This window comes from Tachypleus tridentatus, chromosome 10, assembly GCF_004210375.1.
Source record: "Tachypleus tridentatus isolate NWPU-2018 chromosome 10, ASM421037v1, whole genome shotgun sequence".
Taxonomy (NCBI): Eukaryota; Metazoa; Arthropoda; class Merostomata; order Xiphosura; family Limulidae; genus Tachypleus; species Tachypleus tridentatus.
Window position 1 is genome coordinate 125723053 of NC_134834.1, and position 25445 is coordinate 125748497.

General features: G+C 30.7%; 1 long non-coding RNA gene across 2 annotated transcripts in view; it reads left to right on the top strand.

Annotated features, from left to right (window-relative positions):
- The window catches only part of LOC143228207 (uncharacterized), a 122408-nt gene that overhangs the window by 94832 nt on the left and 2131 nt on the right, over positions 1-25445 (top strand). For both annotated transcript variants that reach the window (XR_013015255.1, XR_013015256.1), the window contains exon 2: positions 24653-24767. This is a non-coding gene — a long non-coding RNA (uncharacterized LOC143228207). The remainder of the gene's footprint in view (positions 1-24652; positions 24768-25445) is intronic.

A 25445-nucleotide genomic window follows, 5' to 3' on the forward strand; every position in this document is an offset into this window, starting at 1 on the left:
ACGTATAAAGAGCATACTGGAATTATTTATCCTGTTACTACGTATAAAGAGCATACTGGAATTATTTATCCTGTTACTACGTATAAAGAGCATACTGGAATTATTTATCCTGTTACTACGTATAAAGAGCATACTGGAATTATTTATCCTGTTACTACGTATAAAGAGCATACTGGAATTATTTATCCTGTTACTACGTATAAAGAGCATACTGGAATTATTTATCCTGTTACTACGTATAAAGAGCATACTGGAATTATTTATCCTGTTACTACGTATAAAGAGCATACTGGAATTATTTATCCTGTTACTACGTATAAAGAGCATACTGGAATTATTTATCCTGTTACTACGTATAAAGAGCATACTGGAATTATTTATCCTGTTACTACGTATAAAGAGCATACTGGAATTATTTATCCTGTTACTACGTATAAAGAGCATACTGGAATTATTTATCCTGTTACTACGTATAAAGAGCATACTGGAATTATTTATCCTGTTACTACGTATAAAGAGCATACTGGAATTATTTATCCTGTTACTACGTATAAAGAGCATACTGGAATTATTTATCCTGTTACTACGTATAAAGAGCATACTGGAATTATTTATCCTGTTACTACGTATAAAGAGCATACTGGAATTATTTATCCTGTTACTACGTATAAAGAGCATACTGGAATTATTTATCCTGTTACTACGTATAAAGAGCATACTGGAATTATTTATCCTGTTACTACGTATAAAGAGCATACTGGAATTATTTATCCTGTTACTACGTATAAAGAGCATACTGGAATTATTTATCCTGTTACTACGTATAAAGAGCATACTGGAATTATTTATCCTGTTACTACGTATAAAGAGCATACTGGAATTATTTATCCTGTTACTACGTATAAAGAGCATACTGGAATTATTTATCCTGTTACTACGTATAAAGAGCATACTGGAATTATTTATCCTGTTACTACGTATAAAGAGCATACTGGAATTATTTATCCTGTTACTACGTATAAAGAGCATACTGGAATTATTTATCCTGTTACTACGTATAAAGAGCATACTGGAATTATTTATCCTGTTACTACGTATAAAGAGCATACTGGAATTATTTATCCTGTTACTACGTATAAAGAGCATACTGGAATTATTTATCCTGTTACTACGTATAAAGAGCATACTGGAATTATTTATCCTGTTACTACGTATAAAGAGCATACTGGAATTATTTATCCTGTTACTACGTATAAAGAGCATACTGGAATTATTTATCCTGTTACTACGTATAAAGAGCATACTGGAATTATTTATCCTGTTACTACGTATAAAGAGCATACTGGAATTATTTATCCTGTTACTACGTATAAAGAGCATACTGGAATTATTTATCCTGTTACTACGTATAAAGAGCATACTGGAATTATTTATCCTGTTACTACGTATAAAGAGCATACTGGAATTATTTATCCTGTTACTCGTATAAAGAGCATACTGGAATTATTTATCCTGTTACTACGTATAAAGAGCATACTGGAATTATTTATCCTGTTACTACGTATAAAGAGCATACTGGAATTATTTATCCTGTTACTACGTATAAAGAGCATACTGGAATTATTTATCCTGTTACTACGTATAAAGAGCATACTGGAATTATTTATCCTGTTACTACGTATAAAGAGCATACTGGAATTATTTATCCTGTTACTACGTATAAAGAGCATACTGGAATTATTTATCCTGTTACTACGTATAAAGAGCATACTGGAATTATTTATCCTGTTACTACGTATAAAGAGCATACTGGAATTATTTATCCTGTTACTACGTATAAAGAGCATACTGGAATTATTTATCCTGTTACTACGTATAAAGAGCATACTGGAATTATTTATCCTGTTACTACGTATAAAGAGCATACTGGAATTATTTATCCTGTTACTACGTATAAAGAGCATACTGGAATTATTTATCCTGTTACTACGTATAAAGAGCATACTGGAATTATTTATCCTGTTACTACGTATAAAGAGCATACTGGAATTATTTATCCTGTTACTACGTATAAAGAGCATACTGGAATTATTTATCCTGTTACTACGTATAAAGAGCATACTGGAATTATTTATCCTGTTACAACGTATAAAGAGCATACTGGAATTATTTATCCTGTTACTACGTATAAAGAGCATACTGGAATTATTTATCCTGTTACTACGTATAAAGAGCATACTGGAATTATTTATCCTGTTACTACGTATAAAGAGCATACTGGAATTATTTATCCTGTTACTACGTATAAAGAGCATACTGGAATTATTTATCCTGTTACTACGTATAAAGAGCATACTGGAATTATTTATCCTGTTACTACGTATAAAGAGCATACTGGAATTATTTATCCTGTTACTACGTATAAAGAGCATACTGGAATTATTTATCCTGTTACTACGTATAAAGAGCATACTGGAATTATTTATCCTGTTACTACGTATAAAGAGCATACTGGAATTATTTATCCTGTTACTACGTATAAAGAGCATACTGGAATTATTTATCCTGTTACTACGTATAAAGAGCATACTGGAATTATTTATCCTGTTACTACGTATAAAGAGCATACTGGAATTATTTATCCTGTTACTACGTATAAAGAGCATACTGGAATTATTTATCCTGTTACTACGTATAAAGAGCATACTGGAATTATTTATCCTGTTACTACGTATAAAGAGCATACTGGAATTATTTATCCTGTTACTACGTATAAAGAGCATACTGGAATTATTTATCCTGTTACTACGTATAAAGAGCATACTGGAATTATTTATTTATATAAAGAGCATACTGTTACTTATCCTGTTATATAAAGAGCATACTGGAATTATTTATCCTGTTACTACGTATAAAGAGCATACTGGAATTATTTATCCTGTTACTACGTATAAAGAGCATACTGGAATTATTTATCCTGTTACTACGTATAAAGAGCATACTGGAATTATTTATCCTGTTACTACGTATAAAGAGCATACTGGAATTATTTATCCTGTTACTACGTATAAAGAGCATACTGGAATTATTTATCCTGTTACTACGTATAAAGAGCATACTGGAATTATTTATCCTGTTACTACGTATAAAGAGCATACTGGAATTATTTATCCTGTTACTACGTATAAAGAGCATACTGGAATTATTTATCCTGTTACTACGTATAAAGAGCATACTGGAATTATTTATCCTGTTACTACGTATAAAGAGCATACTGGAATTATTTATCCTGTTACTACGTATAAAGAGCATACTGGAATTATTTATCCTGTTACTACGTATAAAGAGCATACTGGAATTATTTATCCTGTTACTACGTATAAAGAGCATACTGGAATTATTTATCCTGTTACTACGTATAAAGAGCATACTGGAATTATTTATCCTGTTACTACGTATAAAGAGCATACTGGAATTATTTATCCTGTTACTACGTATAAAGAGCATACTGGAATTATTTATCCTGTTACTACGTATAAAGAGCATACTGGAATTATTTATCCTGTTACTACGTATAAAGAGCATACTGGAATTATTTATCCTGTTACTACGTATAAAGAGCATACTGGAATTATTTATCCTGTTACTACGTATAAAGAGCATACTGGAATTATTTATCCTGTTACTACGTATAAAGAGCATACTGGAATTATTTATCCTGTTACTACGTATAAAGAGCATACTGGAATTATTTATCCTGTTACTACGTATAAAGAGCATACTGGAATTATTTATCCTGTTACTACGTATAAAGAGCATACTGGAATTATTTATCCTGTTACTACGTATAAAGAGCATACTGGAATTATTTATCCTGTTACTACGTATAAAGAGCATACTGGAATTATTTATCCTGTTACTACGTATAAAGAGCATACTGGAATTATTTATCCTGTTACTACGTATAAAGAGCATACTGGAATTATTTATCCTGTTACTACGTATAAAGAGCATACTGGAATTATTTATCCTGTTACTACGTATAAAGAGCATACTGGAATTATTTATCCTGTTACTACGTATAAAGAGCATACTGGAATTATTTATCCTGTTACTACGTATAAAGAGCATACTGGAATTATTTATCCTGTTACTACGTATAAAGAGCATACTGGAATTATTTATCCTGTTACTACGTATAAAGAGCATACTGGAATTATTTATCCTGTTACTACGTATAAAGAGCATACTGGAATTATTTATCCTGTTACTACGTATAAAGAGCATACTGGAATTATTTATCCTGTTACTACGTATAAAGAGCATACTGGAATTATTTATCCTGTTACTACGTATAAAGAGCATACTGGAATTATTTATCCTGTTACTACGTATAAAGAGCATACTGGAATTATTTATCCTGTTACTACGTATAAAGAGCATACTGGAATTATTTATCCTGTTACTACGTATAAAGAGCATACTGGAATTATTTATCCTGTTACTACGTATAAAGAGCATACTGGAATTATTTATCCTGTTACTACGTATAAAGAGCATACTGGAATTATTTATCCTGTTACAACGTATAAAGAGCATACTGGAATTATTTATCCTGTTACTACGTATAAAGAGCATACTGGAATTATTTATCCTGTTACAACGTATAAAGAGCATACTGGAATTATTTATCCTGTTACTACGTATAAAGAGCATACTGGAATTATTTATCCTGTTACTACGTATAAAGAGCATACTGGAATTATTTATCCTGTTACTACGTATAAAGAGCATACTGGAATTATTTATCCTGTTACTACGTATAAAGAGCATACTGGAATTATTTATCCTGTTACTACGTATAAAGAGCATACTGGAATTATTTATCCTGTTACTACGTATAAAGAGCATACTGGAATTATTTATCCTGTTACTACGTATAAAGAGCATACTGGAATTATTTATCCTGTTACTACGTATAAAGAGCATACTGGAATTATTTATCCTGTTACTACGTATAAAGAGCATACTGGAATTATTTATCCTGTTACTACGTATAAAGAGCATACTGGAATTATTTATCCTGTTACTACGTATAAAGAGCATACTGGAATTATTTATCCTGTTACTACGTATAAAGAGCATACTGGAATTATTTATCCTGTTACTACGTATAAAGAGCATACTGGAATTATTTATCCTGTTACTACGTATAAAGAGCATACTGGAATTATTTATCCTGTTACTACGTATAAAGAGCATACTGGAATTATTTATCCTGTTACTACGTATAAAGAGCATACTGGAATTATTTATCCTGTTACTACGTATAAAGAGAGCATACTGGAATTATTTATCCTGTTACTACGTATAAAGAGCATACTGGAATTATTTATCCTGTTACTACGTATAAAGAGCATACTGGAATTATTTATCCTGTTACTACGTATAAAGAGCATACTGGAATTATTTATCCTGTTACTACGTATAAAGAGCATACTGGAATTATTTATCCTGTTACAACGTATAAAGAGCATACTGGAATTATTTATCCTGTTACTACGTATAAAGAGCATACTGGAATTATTTATCCTGTTACTACGTATAAAGAGCATACTGGAATTATTTATCCTGTTACTACGTATAAAGAGCATACTGGAATTATTTATCCTGTTACTACGTATAAAGAGCATACTGGAATTATTTATCCTGTTACTACGTATAAAGAGCATACTGGAATTATTTATCCTGTTACTACGTATAAAGAGCATACTGGAATTATTTATCCTGTTACTACGTATAAAGAGCATACTGGAATTATTTATCCTGTTACTACGTATAAAGAGCATACTGGAATTATTTATCCTGTTACTACGTATAAAGAGCATACTGGAATTATTTATCCTGTTACTACGTATAAAGAGCATACTGGAATTATTTATCCTGTTACTACGTATAAAGAGCATACTGGAATTATTTATCCTGTTACTACGTATAAAGAGCATACTGGAATTATTTATCCTGTTACTACGTATAAAGAGCATACTGGAATTATTTATCCTGTTACTACGTATAAAGAGCATACTGGAATTATTTATCCTGTTACTACGTATAAAGAGCATACTGGAATTATTTATCCTGTTACTACGTATAAAGAGCATACTGGATTATTTATCCTGTTACTACGTATAAAGAGCATACTGGAATTATTTATCCTGTTACTACGTATAAAGAGCATACTGGAATTATTTATCCTGTTACTACGTATAAAGAGCATACTGGAATTATTTATCCTGTTACTACGTATAAAGAGCATACTGGAATTATTTATCCTGTTACTACGTATAAAGAGCATACTGGAATTATTTATCCTGTTACTACGTATAAAGAGCATACTGGAATTATTTATCCTGTTACTACGTATAAAGAGCATACTGGAATTATTTATCCTGTTACTACGTATAAAGAGCATACTGGAATTATTTATCCTGTTACTACGTATAAAGAGCATACTGGAATTATTTATCCTGTTACTACGTATAAAGAGCGTATAAAGAGCATACTGGAATTATTTATCCTGTTACTACGTATAAAGAGCATACTGGAATTATTTATCCTGTTACTACGTAAAAAGAGCATACTGGAATTATTTATCCTGTTACTACGTATAAAGAGCATACTGGAATTATTTATCCTGTTACTACGTATAAAGAGCATACTGGAATTATTTATCCTGTTACTACGTATAAATAGCATACTGGAATTATTTATCCTGTTACTACGTATAAACAGCATACTGGAATTATTTATCCTATTAATACGTATAAAAAGCATACTGGAATTATTTATCCTGTTTCTACGTATAAAGAGCATACTGGAATTATTTATCCTGTTACTACGTATAAAGAGCATACTGGAATTATTTATCCTGTTACTACGTATAAAGAGCATACTGGAATTATTTATCCTGTTACAACGTATAAAGAGCATACTGGAATTATTTATCCTGTTACTACGTATAAAGAGCATACTGGAATTATTTATCCTGTTACTACGTATAAAGAGCATACTGGAATTATTTATCCTGTTACTACGTATAAAAAGAGCATACTGGAATTATTTATCCTCTTACTACGTATAAAGAGCATACTGGAATTATTTATCCTGTTACTACGTATAAAGAGCATACTGGAATTATTTATCCTGTTACTACGTATAAAGAGCATACTGGAATTATTTATCCTGTTACTACGTATAAAGAGCATACTGGAATTATTTATCCTGTTACTACGTATAAAGAGCATACTGGAATTATTTATCCTGTTACTACGTATAAAGAGCATACTGGAATTATTTATCCTGTTACTACGTATAAAGAGCATACTGGAATTATTTATCCTGTTACTACGTATAAAGAGCATACTGGAATTATTTATCCTGTTACTACGTATAAAGAGCATACTGGAATTATTTATCCTGTTACAACGTATAAAGAGCATACTGGAATTATTTATCCTGTTACTACGTATAAAGAGCATACTGGAATTATTTATCCTGTTACTACGTATAAAGAGCATACTGGAATTATTTATCCTGTTACGTACGTATAAAGAGCATACTGGAATTATTTATCCTGTTACTACGTATAAAGAGCATACTGGAATTATTTATCCTGTTACTACGTATAAAGAGCATACTGGAATTATTTATCCTGTTACTACGTATAAAGAGCATACTGGAATTATTTATCCTGTTACTACGTATAAAGAGCATACTGGAATTATTTATCCTGTTACTACGTATAAAGAGCATACTGGAATTATTTATCCTGTTACTACGTATAAAGAGCATACTGGAATTATTTATCCTGTTACTACGTATAAAGAGCATACTGGAATTATTTATCCTGTTACTACGTATAAAGAGCATACTGGAATTATTTATCCTGTTACTACGTATAAAGAGCATACTGGAATTATTTATCCTGTTACTACGTATAAAGAGCATACTGGAATTATTTATCCTGTTACTACGTATAAAGAGCATACTGGAATTATTTATCCTGTTACTACGTATAAAGAGCATACTGGAATTATTTATCCTGTTACTACGTATAAAGAGCATACTGGAATTATTTATCCTGTTACTACGTATAAAGAGCATACTGGAATTATTTATCCTGTTACTACGTATAAAGAGCATACTGGAATTATTTATCCTGTTACTACGTATAAAGAGCATACTGGAATTATTTATCCTGTTACTACGTATAAAGAGCATACTGGAATTATTTATCCTGTTACTACGTATAAAGAGCATACTGGAATTATTTATCCTGTTACTACGTATAAAGAGCATACTGGAATTATTTATCCTGTTACTACGTATAAAGAGCATACTGGAATTATTTATCCTGTTACTACGTATAAAGAGCATACTGGAATTATTTATCCTGTTACTACGTATAAAGAGCATACTGGAATTATTTATCCTGTTACTACGTATAAAGAGCATACTGGAATTATTTATCCTGTTACTAAAGCATACTGGAATTATTTATCCTGTTACTACGTATAAAGAGCATACTGGAATTATTTATCCTGTTACTACGTATAAAGAGCATACTGGAATTATTTATCCTGTTACAACGTATAAAGAGCATACTGGAATTATTTATCCTGTTACTACGTATAAAGAGCATACTGGAATTATTTATCCTGTTACAACGTATAAAGAGCATACTGGAATTATTTATCCTGTTACTACGTATAAAGAGCATACTGGAATTATTTATCCTGTTACTACGTATAAAGAGCATACTGGAATTATTTATCCTGTTACTACGTATAAAGAGCATACTGGAATTATTTATCCTGTTACTACGTATAAAGAGCATACTGGAATTATTTATCCTGTTACTACGTATAAAGAGCATACTGGAATTATTTATCCTGTTACTACGTATAAAGAGCATACTGGAGTAATTTATCCTGTTACTACGAATAAAAATCATACTGGAATTATTTATCCTGTTACTACGTATAAAGAGTACTGGAATTATTTATCCTGTTACTACGTATAAAGAGCATACTGGAATTATTTATCCTGTTACTACGTATAAAGAGCATACTGGAATTATTTATCCTGTTACTACGTATAAAGAGCATACTGTTACTACGTATAAAGAGCATACTGGAATTATTTATCCTGTTACTACGTATAAAGAGCATACTGGATTATTTATCCTGTTACTACGTATAAAGAGCATACTGGAATTATTTATCCTGTTACTACGTATAAAGAGCATACTGGAATTATTTATCCTGTTACTACGTATAAAGAGCATACTGGAATTATTTATCCTGTTACTACGTATAAAGAGCATACTGGAATTATTTATCCTGTTACTACGTATAAAGAGCATACTGGAATTATTTATCCTGTTACTACGTATAAAGAGCATACTGGAATTATTTATCCTGTTACTACGTATAAAGAGCATACTGGAATTATTTATCCTGTTACTACGTATAAAGAGCATACTGGAATTATTTATCCTGTTACTACGTATAAAGAGCATACTGGAATTATTTATCCTGTTACTACGTATAAAGAGCATACTGGATACTGGAATTATTTATCCTGTTACTACGTATAAAGAGCATACTGGAATTATTTATCCTGTTACTACGTATAAAGAGCATACTGGAATTATTTATCCTGTTACTACGTATAAAGAGCATACTGGAATTATTTATCCTGTTACTACGTATAAAGAGCATACTGGAATTATTTATCCTGTTACTACGTATAAAGAGCATACTGGAATTATTTATCCTGTTACTACGTATAAAGAGCATACTGGAATTATTTATCCTGTTACTACGTATAAAGAGCATACTGGAATTATTTATCCTGTTACAACGTATAAATTTATCCTGTTACATACTGGAATTATTTATCCTGTTACTACGTATAAACAGCATACTGGAATTATTTATCCTGTTACTACGTATAAAGAGCATACTGGAATTATTTATCCTGTTACTACGTATAAAGAGCATACTGGAATTATTTATCCTGTTACTACGTATAAAGACCATACTGGAATTATTTATCCTGTTACTACGTATAAAGAGCATAAAGACTACGTATACTGGAATTATTTATCCTGTTACAACGTATAAAGAGCATACTGGAATTATTTATCCTGTTACTACGTATAAAGAGCATACTGGAATTATTTATCCTGTTACTACGTATAAAGAGCATACTGGAATTATTTATCCTGTTACTACGTATAAAGAGCATACTGGAATTATTTATCCTGTTACTACGTATAAAGAGCATACTGGAATTATTTATCCTGTTACTACGTATAAAGAGCATACTGGAATTATTTATCCTGTTACTACGTATAAAGAGCATACTGGAATTATTTATCCTGTTACTACGTATAAAGAGCATACTGGAATTATTTATCCTGTTACTACGTATAAAGAGCATACTGGAATTATTTATCCTGTTACTACGTATAAAGAGCATACTGGAATTATTTATCCTGTTACTACGTATAAAGAGCATACTGGAATTATTTATCCTGTTACTACGTATAAAGAGCATACTGGATATATTTATCCTGTTACTACGTATAAAGAGCATACTGGAATTATTTATCCTGTTACTACGTATAAAGAGCATACTGGAATTATTTATCCTGTTACTACGTATAAAGAGCATACTGGAATTATTTATCCTGTTACTACGTATAAAGAGCATACTGGAATTATTTATCCTGTTACTACGTATAAAGAGCATACTGGAATTATTTATCCTGTTACTACGTATAAAGAGCATACTGGAATTATTTATCCTGTTACTACGTATAAAGAGCATACTGGAATTATTTATCCTGTTACTACGTATAAAGAGCATACTGGAATTATTTATCCTGTTACTACGTATAAAGAGCATACTGGAATTATTTATCCTGTTACTACGTATAAAGAGCATACTGGAATTATTTATCCTGTTACTACGTATAAAGAGCATACTGGAATTATTTATCCTGTTACTACGTATAAAGAGCATACTGGAATTATTTATCCTGTTACTACGTATAAAGAGCATACTGGAATTATTTATCCTGTTACTACGTATAAAGAGCATACTGGAATTATTTATCCTGTTACTACGTATAAAGAGATACTGGAATTATTTATCCTGTTACTACGTATAAAGAGCATACTGGAATTATTTATCCTGTTACTACGTATAAACTGCATACTGGAATTATTTATCCTGTTACTACGTATAAAGAGCATACTGGAATTATTTATCCTGTTACTACGTATAAAGAGCATACTGGAATTATTTATCCTGTTACTACGTATAAAGAGCATACTGGAATTATTTATCCTGTTACTACGTATAAAGAGCATACTGGAATTATTTATCCTGTTACTACGTATAAAGAGCATACTGGAATTATTTATCCTGTTACTACGTATAAAGAATTATTTATACTGGAATTATTTATCCTGTTACTACGTATAAAGAGCATACTGGAATTATTTATCCTGTTACTACGTATAAAGAGCATACTGGAATTATTTATCCTGTTACTACGTATAAAGAGCATACTGGAATTATTTATCCTGTTACTACGTATAAAGAGCATACTGGAATTATTTATCCTGTTACTACGTATAAAGCATACTGGAATTATTTATCCTGTTAATACGAATAAAGATCATACTGGAATTATTTATCCTGTTACTACGTATAAAGAGCATACTGGAATTATTTATCCTGTTACTACGTATAAAGAGCATACTGGAATTATTTATCCTATTACTACGTATAAAGAGCATACTGGAATTATTTATCCTATTACTACGTATAAAGAGCATACTGGAATTATTTATCCTGTTACTACGTATAAAGAGCATACTGGAATTATTTATCCTGTTACTACGTATAAAGAGCATACTGGAATTATTTATCCTGTTACTACGTATAAAGAGCATACTGGAATTATTTATCCTGTTACTACGTATAAAGAGCATACTGGAATTATTTATCCTGTTACTACGTATAAAGAGCATACTGGAATTATTTATCCTGTTACTACGTATAAAGAGCATACTGGAATTATTTATCCTGTTACTACGTATAAAGACCATACTGGAATTATTTATCCTGTTACTACGTATAAAAAGCATACTGGAATTATTTATCCTGTTACTACGTATAAAGAGCATACTGGAATTATTTATCCTAAAGAGCATTACCTGTTACTACGTATAAAGAGCATACTGGAATTATTTATCCTTTTACTACGTATAAAGAGCATACTGGAATTATTTATCCTGTTACTACGTATAAAGAGCATACTGGAATTATTTATCCTGTTACTACGTATAAAGAGCATACTGGAATTATTTATCCTGTTACTACGTATAAAGAGCATACTGGAATTATTTATCCTGTTACTACGTATAAAGAGCATACTGGAATTATTTATCCTGTTACAACGTATAAAGAGCATACTGGAATTATTTATCCTGTTACTACGTATAAAGAACATACTGGAATTATTTATCCTGTTACTACGTATAAAGAGCATACTGGAATTATTTATCCTGTTACTACGTATAAAGAGCATACTGGAATTATTTATCCTGTTACTACGTATAAAGAGCATACTGGAATTATGTATCCTGTTACTACATATAAAGAGCATACTGGAATATAAAGAGCATACTGGAATTATTTATCCTGTTACTACGTATAAAGAGCATACTGGAATTATTTATCCTGTTACAACGTATAAAGAGCATACTGGAATTATTTATCCTGTTACTACGTATAAAGAGCATACTGGAATTATTTATCCTGTTACTACGTATAAAGAGCATACTGGAATTATTTATCCTGTTACTACGTATAAAGAGCATACTGGAATTATTTATCCTGTTACTACGTATAAAGAGCATACTGGAATTATTTATCCTGTTACTACGTATAAAGAGCATACTGGAATTATTTATCCTGTTACTACGTATAAAGAGCATACTGGAATTATTTATCCTGTTACTACGTATAAAGAGCATACTGGAATTATTTATCCTGTTACTACGTATAAAGAGCATACTGGAATTATTTATCCTGTTACTACGTATAAAGAGCATACTGGAATTATTTATCCTGTTACTACGTATAAAGAGCATACTGGAATTATTTATCCTGTTACTACGTATAAAGAGCATACTGGAATTATTTATCCTGTTACTACGTATAAAGAGCATACTGGAATTATTTATCCTGTTACTACGTATAAAGAGCATACTGGAATTATTTATCCTGTTACTACGTATAAAGAGCATACTGGAATTATTTATCCTGTTACTACGTATAAAGAGCATACTGGAATTATTTATCCTGTTACTACGTATAAAGAGCATACTGGAATTATTTATCCTGTTACTACGTATAAAGAGCATACTGGAATTATTTATCCTGTTACTACGTATAAAGAGCATACTGGAATTATTTATCCTGTTACTACGTATAAAGAGCATACTGGAATTATTTATCCTGTTACTACGTATAAAGAGCATACTGGAATTATTTATCCTGTTACTACGTATAAAGAGCATACTGGAATTATTTATCCTGTTACTACGTATAAAGAGCATACTGGAATTATTTATCCTGTTACTACGTATAAAGAGCATACTGGAGCATACTGGAATTATTTATCCTGTTACTACGTATAAAGAGCATACTGGAATTATTTATCCTGTTACCTACTACGTATAAAGAGCATACTGGAATTATTTATCCTGTTACTACGTATAAAGAGCATACTGGAATTATTTATCCTGTTACTACGTATAAAGAGCATACTGGAATTATTTATCCTGTTACTACGTATAAAGAGCATACTGGAATTATTTATCCTGTTACTACGTATAAAGAGCATACTGGAATTATTTATCCTGTTACTACGTATAAAGAGCATACTGGAATTATTTATCCTGTTACTACGTATAAAGAGCATACTGGAATTATTTATCCTGTTACTACGTATAAAGAGCATACTGGAATTATTTATCCTGTTACTACGTATAAAGAGCATACTGGAATTATTTATCCTGTTACTACGTATAAAGATACTGGAATTATTTATCCTGTTACTACGTATAAAGAGCATACTGGAATTATTTATCCTGTTACAACGTATAAAGAGCATACTGGAATTATTTATCCTGTTACTACGTATAAAGAGCATACTGGAATTATTTATCCTGTTACTACGTATAAAGAGCATACTGGAATTATTTATCCTGTTACTACGTATAAAGAGCATACTGGAATTATTTATCCTGTTACAACGTATAAAGAGCATACTGGAATTATTTATCCTGTTACTACGTATAAAGAGCATACTGGAATTATTTATCCTGTTACTACGTATAAAGAGCATACTGGAATTATTTATCCTGTTACTACGTATAAAGAGCATACTGGAATTATTTATCCTGTTACTACGTATAAAGAGCATACTGAAATTATTTATCCTGTTACTACGTATAAAGAGCATACTGGAATTATTTATCCTGTTAATACGTATAAAGAGCATACTGGAATTATTTATCCTGTTACTACGTATAAAGAGCATACTGGAATTATTTATCCTGTTACTACGTATAAAGAGCATACTGGAATTATTTATCCTGTTACTACGTATAAAGAGCATACTGGAATTATTTATCCTGTTACAACGTATAAAGAGCATACTGGAATTATTTATCCTGTTACTACGTATAAAGAGCATACTGGAATTATTTATCCTGTTACTACGTATAAAGAGCATACTGGAATTATTTATCCTGTTACTACGTATAAAGAGCATACTGGAATTATTTATCCTGTTACTACGTATAAAGAGCATACTGGAATTATTTATCCTGTTACTACGTATAAAGAGCATACTGGAATTATTTATCCTGTTACTACGTATAAAGAGCATACTGGAATTATTTATCCTGTTACTACGTATAAAGAGCATACTGGAATTATTTATCCTGTTACTACGTATAAAGAGCATACTGGAATTATTTATCCTGTTACTACGTATAAAGAGCATACTGGAATTATTTATCCTGTTACTACGTATAAAGAGCATACTGGAATTATTTATCCTGTTACTACGTATAAAGAGCATACTGGAATTATTTATCCTGTTACTACGTATAAAGAGCATACTGGAATTATTTATCCTGTTACTACGTATAAAGAGACATACTGGAATTATTTATCCTGTTACTACGTATAAAGAGCATACTGGAATTATTTATCCTGTTACTACGTATAAAGAGCATACTGGAATTATTTATCCTGTTACTACGTATAAAGAGCATACTGGAATTATTTATCCTGTTACTACGTATAAAGAGCATACTGGAATTATTTATCCTGTTACTACGTATAAAGAGCATACTGGAATTATTTATCCTGTTACTACGTATAAAGAACATACTGGAATTATTTATCCTGTTACTACGTATAAAGAGCATACTGGAATTATTTATCCTGTTACAACGTATAAAGAGCATACTGGAATTATTTATCCTGTTACTACGTATAAAGAGCATACTGGAATTATTTATCCTGTTACTACGTATAAAGAGCATACTGGAATTATTTATCCTGTTACTACGTATAAAGACCATACTGGAATTATTTATCCTGTTACTACGTATAAAGAGCATACTGGAATTATTTATCCTGTTACAACGTATAAAGAGCATACTGGAATTATTTATCCTGTTACTACGTATAAAGAGCATACTGGAATTATTTATCCTGTTACTACGTATAAAGAGCATACTGGAATTATTTATCCTGTTACTACGTATAAAGAGCATACTGGAATTATTTATCCTGTTACTACGTATAAAGAGCATACTGGAATTATTTATCCTGTTACTACGTATAAAGAGCATACTGGAATTATTTATCCTGTTACTACGTATAAAGAGCATACTGGAATTATTTATCCTGTTACTACGTATAAAGAGCATACTGGAATTATTTATCCTGTTACTACGTATAAAGAGCATACTGGAATTATTTATCCTGTTACTACGTATAAAGAGTATATTGGAATTATTTATCCTGTTACTACGTATAAAGAGCATACTGGAATTATTTATCCTGTTACTACGTATAAAGAGCATACTGGAATTATTTATCCTGTTACTACGTATAAAGAACATACTGGAATTATTTATCCTGTTACTACGTATAAAGAGCATACTGGAATTATTTATCCTGTTACTACGTATAAAGAGCATACTGGAATTATTTATCCTGTTACTACGTATAAAGAGCATACTGGAATTATTTATCCTGTTACTACGTATAAAGAGCATACTGGAATTATTTATCCTGTTACTACGTATAAAGAGCATACTGGAATTATTTATCCTGTTACTACGTATAAAGAGCATACTGGAATTATTTATCCTGTTACAACGTATAAAGAGCATATACTGGAATTATTTATCCTGTTACTACGTATAAAGAGCATACTGGAATTATTTATCCTGTTACTACGTATAAAGAGCATACTGGAATTATTTATCCTGTTACTACGTATAAAGAGCATACTTATTTATTATTTATACTGGAATTATTTATCCTGTTACTACGTATAAAGAGCATACTGGAATTATTTATCCTGTTACTACGTATAAAGAGCATACTGGAATTATTTATCCTGTTACAACGTATAAAGAGCATACTGGAATTATTTATCCTGTTACTACGTACGTATAAAAGAGCATACTGGAATTATTTATCCTGTTACAACGTATAAAGAGCATACTGGAATTATTTATCCTGTTACTACGTATAAAGAGCATACTGGAATTATTTATCCTGTTACTACGTATAAAGAGCATACTGGAATTATTTATCCTGTTACTACGTATAAAGAGCATACTGGAATTCTTTATCCTGTACTAACGTTTAAAGAACATACTGGAATTGTTTATCCTGTTACTACGTATAAGAGCATACTGGAATTATTTATCCTATTACAACGTATAAAGAGCATACTGGAATTATTTATCCTGTTACTACGTATAAAGAGCATACTGGAATTATTTATCCTGTTACTACGTATAAAGAGCATACTGGAATTATTTATCCTGTTACTACGTATAAAGAGCATACTGGAATTATTTATCCTGTTACTACGTATAAAGAGCATACTGGAATTATTTATCCTGTTACTACGTATAAAGAGCATACTGGAATTATTTATCCTGTTACTACGTATAAAGAGCATACTGGAATTATTTATCCTGTTACTACGTATAAAGAGCATACTGGAATTATTTATCCTGTTACTACGTATAAAGAGCATACTGGAATTATTTATCCTGTTACTACGTATAAAGAGCATACTGGAATTATTTATCCTGTTACAACGTATAAAGAGCATACTGGAATTATTTATCCTGTTACTACGTATAAAGAGCATACTGGAATTATTTATCCTGTTACTACGTATAAAGAGCATACTGGAATTATTTATCCTGTTACTACGTATAAAGAGCATACTGGAATTATTTATCCTGTTACTACGTATAAAGAGCATACTGGAATTATTTATCCTGTTACTACGTATAAAGAGCATACTGGAATTATTTATCCTGTTACTACATATAAAGATCATACTGGAATTATTTATCCTGTTACTACGTATAAAGAGCATACTGGAATTATTTATCCTGTTACTACGTATAAAGAGCATACTGGAATTATTTATCCTGTTACAACGTATAAAGAGCATACTGGAATTATTTATCCTGTTACTACGTATAAAGAGCATACTGGAATTATTTATCCTGTTACTACGTATAAAGAGCATACTGGAATTATTTATCCTGTTACTACGTATAAAGAGCATACTGGAATTATTTATCCTGTTACTACGTATAAAGAGCATACTGGAATTATTTATCCTGTTACTACGTATAAAGAGCATACTGGAATTATTTATCCTGTTACTACGTATAAAGAGCATACTGGAATTATTTATCCTGTTACTACGTATAAAGAGCATACTGGAATTATTTATCCTGTTACTACGTATAAAGAGCATACTGGAATTATTTATCCTGTTACTACGTATAAAGAGCATACTGGAATTATTTATCCTGTTACTACGTATAAAGAGCATACTGGAATTATTTATCCTGTTACTACGTATAAAGAGCATACTGGAATTATTTATCCTGTTACTACGTATAAAGAGCATACTGGAATTATTTATCCTGTTACTACGTATAAAGAGCATACTGGAATTATTTATCCTGTTACTACGTATAAAGAGCATACTGTGATTATTTATCCTGTTACTATGTATAAAGAGCATACTGGAATTATTTATCCTGTTACTACGTATAAAGAGCATACTGGATTATTTATCCTGTTACTACGTATTATTTATCCTGTTACTACGTATAAAAAGCACACCGGAATTATTTATCCTGTTACTACGTATAAAGAGCATACTGGAATTATTTATCCTGTTACTACGTATAAAGAGCATACTGGAATTATTTATCCTGTTACAACGTATAAAGAGCATACTGGAATTATTTATCCTGTTACTACGTATAAAGAGCATACTGGAATTATTTATCCTGTTACTACGTATAAAGTATAAATTTATCCTGTTACTACATACTGGAATTATTTATCCTGTTACTACGTATAAAGAGCATACTGGAATTATTTATCCTGTTACTACGTATAAAGAGCATACTGGAATTATTTATCCTGTTACTACGTATAAAGAGCATACTGGATTTATTTGTTACCTATAAAGTTGGACTACGTATAAAGAGCATACTGGAATTATTTATCCTGTTACTACGTATAAAGAGCATACTGGAATTATTTATCCTGTTACTACGTATAAAGAGCATACTGGAATTATATCCTGTTACAACGTATAAAGAGCATACTGGAATTATTTATCCTGTTACCTGTTACGTATAAAGAGCATACTGGAATTATTTATCCTGTTACTACGTATAAAGAGCATACTGGAATTATTTATCCTGTTACTACGTATAAAGAGCATACTGGAATTATTTATCCTGTTACTACGTATAAAGAGCATACTGGAATTATTTATCCTGTTACTACGTATAAAGAGCATACTGGAATTATTTATCCTGTTACTACGTATAAAGAGCATACTGGAATTATTTATCCTGTTACTACGTATAAAGAGCATACTGGAATTATTTATCCTGTTACTACGTATAAAGAGCATACTGGAATTATTTATCCTGTTACTACGTATAAAGAGCATACTGGAATTATTTATCCTGTTACTACGTAAAAAGAGCATACTGGAATTATTTATCCTGTTACTACGTATAAAGAGCATACTGGAATTATTTATCCTGTTACAACGTATAAAGAGCATACTGGAATTATTTATCCTGTTACTACGTATAAAGAGCATACTGGAATTATTTATCCTGTTACTACGTATAAAGAGCATACTGGAATTATTTATCCTGTTACTACGTATAAAGAGCATACTGGAATTATTTATCCTGTTACTACGTATAAAGAGCATACTGGAATTATTTATCCTGTTACTACGTATAAAGAGCATACTGGAATTATGTATCCTGTTACTACATATAAAGAGCATACTGGAATTATTTATCCTGTTAAAACGTATAAAGAGCATACTGGAATTATTTATCCTATTACTACGTATAAAAAGCATACTGGAATTATTTATCCTGTTACTACGTATAAATTTATCCTGTTACTACGTATACTGGAATTATTTATCCTGTTACTACGTATAAAGAGCATACTGGAATTATTTATCCTGTTACTACGTATAAAGAGCATACTGGAATTATTTATCCTGTTACTACGTATAAAGAGCATACTGGAATTATTTATCCTGTTACTACGTATAAAGAGCATACTGGAATTATTTATCCTGTTACTACGTATAAAGAGCATACTGGAATTATTTATCCTGTTACTACGTATAAAGAGCATACTGGAATTATTTATCCTGTTACTACGTATAAAGAGCATACTGGAATTATTTATCCTGTTACTACGTATAAAGAGCATACTGGAATTATTTATCCTGTTACTACGTATAAAGAGCATACTGGAATTATTTATCCTGTTACAACGTATAAAGAGCATACTGGAATTATTTATCCTGTTACTACGTATAAAGAGCATACTGGAATTATTTATCCTGTTACTACGTATAAAGAGCATACTGGAATTATTTATCCTGTTACTACGTATAAAGAGGATACTGTGATTATTTATCCTGTTACTACGTATAAAGAGCATACTGGAATTATTTATCCTGTTACTACGTATAAAGAGCATACTGGAATTATTTATCCTGTTACTACGTATAAAGAGCATACTGGAATTATTTATCCTGTTACTACGTATAAAGAGCATACTGGAATTATTTATCCTGTTACTACGTATAAAGAGCATACTGGAATTATTTATCCTGTTACTACGTATAAAGATACTGGAATTATTTATCCTGTTATACTGGAATTATTTATCCTGTTACTACGTATAAACAGCATACTGGAATTATTTATCCTGTTACTACGTATAAAGATCATACTGAAATTATTGATCCCATTTCTACGTATAAATACCATACTGGGATTATTTATCGTGTTACTACGTATAAAGAGCATACTGGAATTATTTATCCTGTTACTACGTATAAAGAGCATACTGGAATTATTTATCCTGTTACAACGTATAAAGAGCATACTGGAATTATTTATCCTGTTACAACGTATAAAGAGCATACTGGAATTATTTATCCTGTTACTACGTATAAAGAGCATACTGGAATTATTTATCCTGTTACTACGTATAAAGAGCATACTGGAATTATTTATCCTGTTACTACGTATAAAGAGCATACTGGAATTATTTATCCTGTTACTACGTATAAAGAGCATACTGGAATTATTTATCCTGTTACTACGTATAAAGAGCATACTGGAATTATTTATCCTGTTACTACGTATAAAGAGCATACTGGAATTATTTATCCTACTTTATTTATCCTGTTACTACGTATAAAGAGCATACTGGAATTATTTATCCTGTTACTACGTATAAAGAGCATACTGGAATTATTTATCCTGTTACTACGTATAAAGAGCATACTGGAATTATTTATCCTGTTACTACGTATAAAGAGCATACTGGAATTATTTATCCTGTTACTACGTATAAAGAGCATACTGGAATTATTTATCCTGTTACTACGTATAAAGAGCATACTGGAATTATTTATCCTGTTACTACGTATAAAGAGCATACTGGAATTATTTATCCTGTTACTACGTATAAAGAGCATACTGGAATTATTTATCCTGTTACTACGTATAAAGAGCATACTGGAATTATTTATCCTGTTACTACGTATAAAGAGCATACTGGAATTATTTATCCTCCTACTACGTATAAAGAGTATACTGTGATTATTTATCCTGTTACTATGTATAAAGTGCATACTGGATTGATTTATCATGTTACAACATAACATAAGCATACTGGAATTATTTATCCTGTTAATACGAATAAAAATCATACTGGAATTATTTATCCTGTTACTACGTATAAAGAGCATAGTGGAATAATTTATCCTATTACTACGTATAAAGAGCATACTGGAATTATTTATCCTGTTACTACGTATAAAGAGCATACTGGAATTATTTATCCTGTTACTACGTATAAAGAGCATACTGAATTATTTATCCTGTTACTACGTATAAAGAGCATACTGGAATTATTTATCCTGTTACTACGTATAAAGAGCATACTGGAATTATTTATCCTGTTACTACGTATAAAGAGCATACTGGAATTATTTATCCTGTTACTACGTATAAAGAGCATACTGGAATTATTTATCCTGTTACTACGTATAAAGAGCATACTGGAATTATTTATCCTGTTACTACGTATAAAGAGCATACTGGAATTATTTATCCTGTTACTACGTATAAAGAGCATACTGGAATTATTTATCCTGTTACTACGTATAAAGAGCATACTGGAATTATTTATCCTGTTACTACGTATAAAGAGCATACTGGAATTATTTATCCTGTTACTACGTATAAAAAGCATACTGGAATTATTTATCCTGTTACTACGTATAAAGAGCATACTGGAATTATTTATCCTGTTACTACGTATAAAGAGCATACTGGAATTATTTATCCTGTTACTACGTATAAAGAGCATACTGGAATTATTTATCCTGTTACTACGTATAAAGAGCATACTGGAATTATTTATCCTGTTACAACGTATAAAGAGCATACTGGAATTATTTATCCTGTTACTACGTATAAAGACCATACTGGAATTATTTATCCTGTTACTACGTATAAAGAGCATACTGGAATTATTTATCCTGTTACTACGTATAAAGAGCATACTGGATTATTTATCCTGTTACTACGTATAAAGAGCATACTGGAATTATTTATCCTGTTACTACGTATAAAGAGCATACTGGAATTATTTATCCTGTTACTACGTATAAAGAGCATACTGGGATTATTTATCCTGTTACTACCTATAAAGAGCATACTGGAATTATTTATCCTGTTACTACGTATAAAGAGCATACTGGATATATTTATCCTGTTACTACGTATAAAGAGCATACTGGAATTATTTATCCTGTTACTACGTATAAAGAGCATACTGGAATTATTTATCCTGTTACTACGTATAAAGAGCATACTGGAATTATTTATCCTGTTACTACGTATAAAGAGCATACTGGAATTATTTATCCTGTTACTACGTATAAAGAGCATACTGGAATTATTTATCCTGTTACTACGTATAAAGAGCATACTGGAATTATTTATCCTGTTACAACGTATAAAGAGCATACTGGAATTATTTATCCTGTTACTACGTATAAAGAGCATACTGGAATTATTTATCCTGTTACTACGTATAAAGAGCATACTGGAATTATTTATCCTGTTACTACGTATAAAGAGCATACTGGAATTATTTATCCTGTTACTACGTATAAAGAGCATACTGGAATTATTTATCCTGTTACAACGTATAAAGAGCATACTGGAATTATTTATCCTGTTACTACGTATAAAGAGCATACTGGAATTATTTATCCTGTTACAACGTATAAAGAGCATACTGGAATTATTTATCCTGTTACTACGTATAAAGAGCATACTGGAATTATTTATCCTGTTACTACGTATAAAGAGCATACTGGAATTATTTATCCTGTTACTGGAGCATACTGGATTATTTATCCTGTTACTACGTATAAAGAGCATACTGGAATTATTTATCCTGTTACTACGTATAAAGAGCATACTGGAATTATTTATCCTGTTACTACGTATAAAGAGCATACTGGAATTATTTATCCTGTTACTACGTATAAAGAGCATACTGGAATTATTTATCCTGTTACTACGTATAAAGAGCATACTGGAATTATTTATCCTGTTACTACGTATAAAGAGCATACTGGAATTATTTATCCTGTTACTACGTATAAAGACATACTGGAATTATTTATCCTGTTACTACGTATAAAGATCATACTAAAATTATTTATCCTGTTACTACGTATAAAGAGCATACTGGAATTATTTATCCTGTTACTACGTATAAAGAGCATACTGGAATTATTTATCCTGTTACTACGTATAAAGAGCATACTGGAATTATTTATCCTGTTACTACGTATAAAGAGCATACTGGAATTATTTATCCTGTTACTACGTATAAAGAGCATACTGGAATTATTTATCCTGTTACTACGTATAAAGAGCATACTGGAATTATTTATCCTGTTACTACGTATAAAGAGCATACTGGAATTATTTATCCTGTTACAACGTATAAAGAGCATACTGGAATTATTTATCCTGTTACAACGTATAAAGAGCATACTGGAATTATTTATCCTGTTACTACGTATAAAGAGCATACTGGAATTATTTATCCTGTTACAACGTATAAAGAGCATACTGGAATTATTTATCCTGTTACTACGTATAAAGAGCATACTGGAATTATTTATCCTGTTACTACGTATATTTAGTTGGACTTGAGGGGAGTTTTTATCAGAAAACAGATTAACCCTAATCTGGTAGCACCCAACTTCCTTTCATATAATTAACTGAAGTATAGAGAGTAGAAACGGTGAATGACATAAGAAAATATAGAGTATGAACTGACTGAAACATTATTCGTTAACCAACAAAGCGATTTAAGACGACATTTTTACAGTATTTGCGAATAATCTCTGTCTTTTTTATCCACACAATAATAAAATAAAATAATAATGAAATATATCATAATCCCCCTAATCTAAAGTCAACTGAACCTTTTTGAAGAGCTGGTATTTAATTTAGGTTACATTCGCAGTCAACCAAGGGACTGACAGCATACTAGTACCTTCCACATACAGTAGCTGAAACATGTTTCGTTTACTGTTTCATAACAAGTTTCCTTTCTCTAGGTTTCCAGGTCCTGCTAGCTTCTTGTTTTAACATATGGACGAAACTTATGAAGATACGGTTGGCATCATACCAAAAACTACAAACACCAGAACCATGGCAACTACGAGACAACAGGTGAGAATCAATTTTTACTATACCCTACTTAACGTTAGTACTGTAACAACAACATACACTTTATTATACACTACTTAACGTCAGTACTGTAACAACAACATACACTTTATTATACCCTACTTAACGTTAGTACTGTAACAACAACATACACTTTATTATACACTACTTAACGTCAGTAAATTGTAACAACAACATACACTCTTATTTATACACTACTTAACGTCAGTACTGTAACAACAACATATTACTTTTGCGCTATTACACTACTTAACGTTAGCACTGTAACAAACAACATACACTTTATTATACCCTACTTAACGTTAGTACTGTAACAACAACATACACTTTATTATATTAACTCACTTAACGTTAGTACTGTAACAACAACATACACCCTTTATTATACCCTACTTAACGTTAGTACTGTAAATAACAACATACACTTTTATTATACCCTCACTTAACGTTAGTACTGTAACAACAACATACACTTTATTATACCCCCACTTCTAACGTTAGTAAACTGTAACAACAACATACACTTTATTATACACTACACTTAACGTTAGCACTGTAACAACAACATACACTTTATTATACACTACTTAACGTTAGTACTGTAACACAACAACATACACTTTATTATACACTACTTAACGTTAAAACTGTAACAACAAC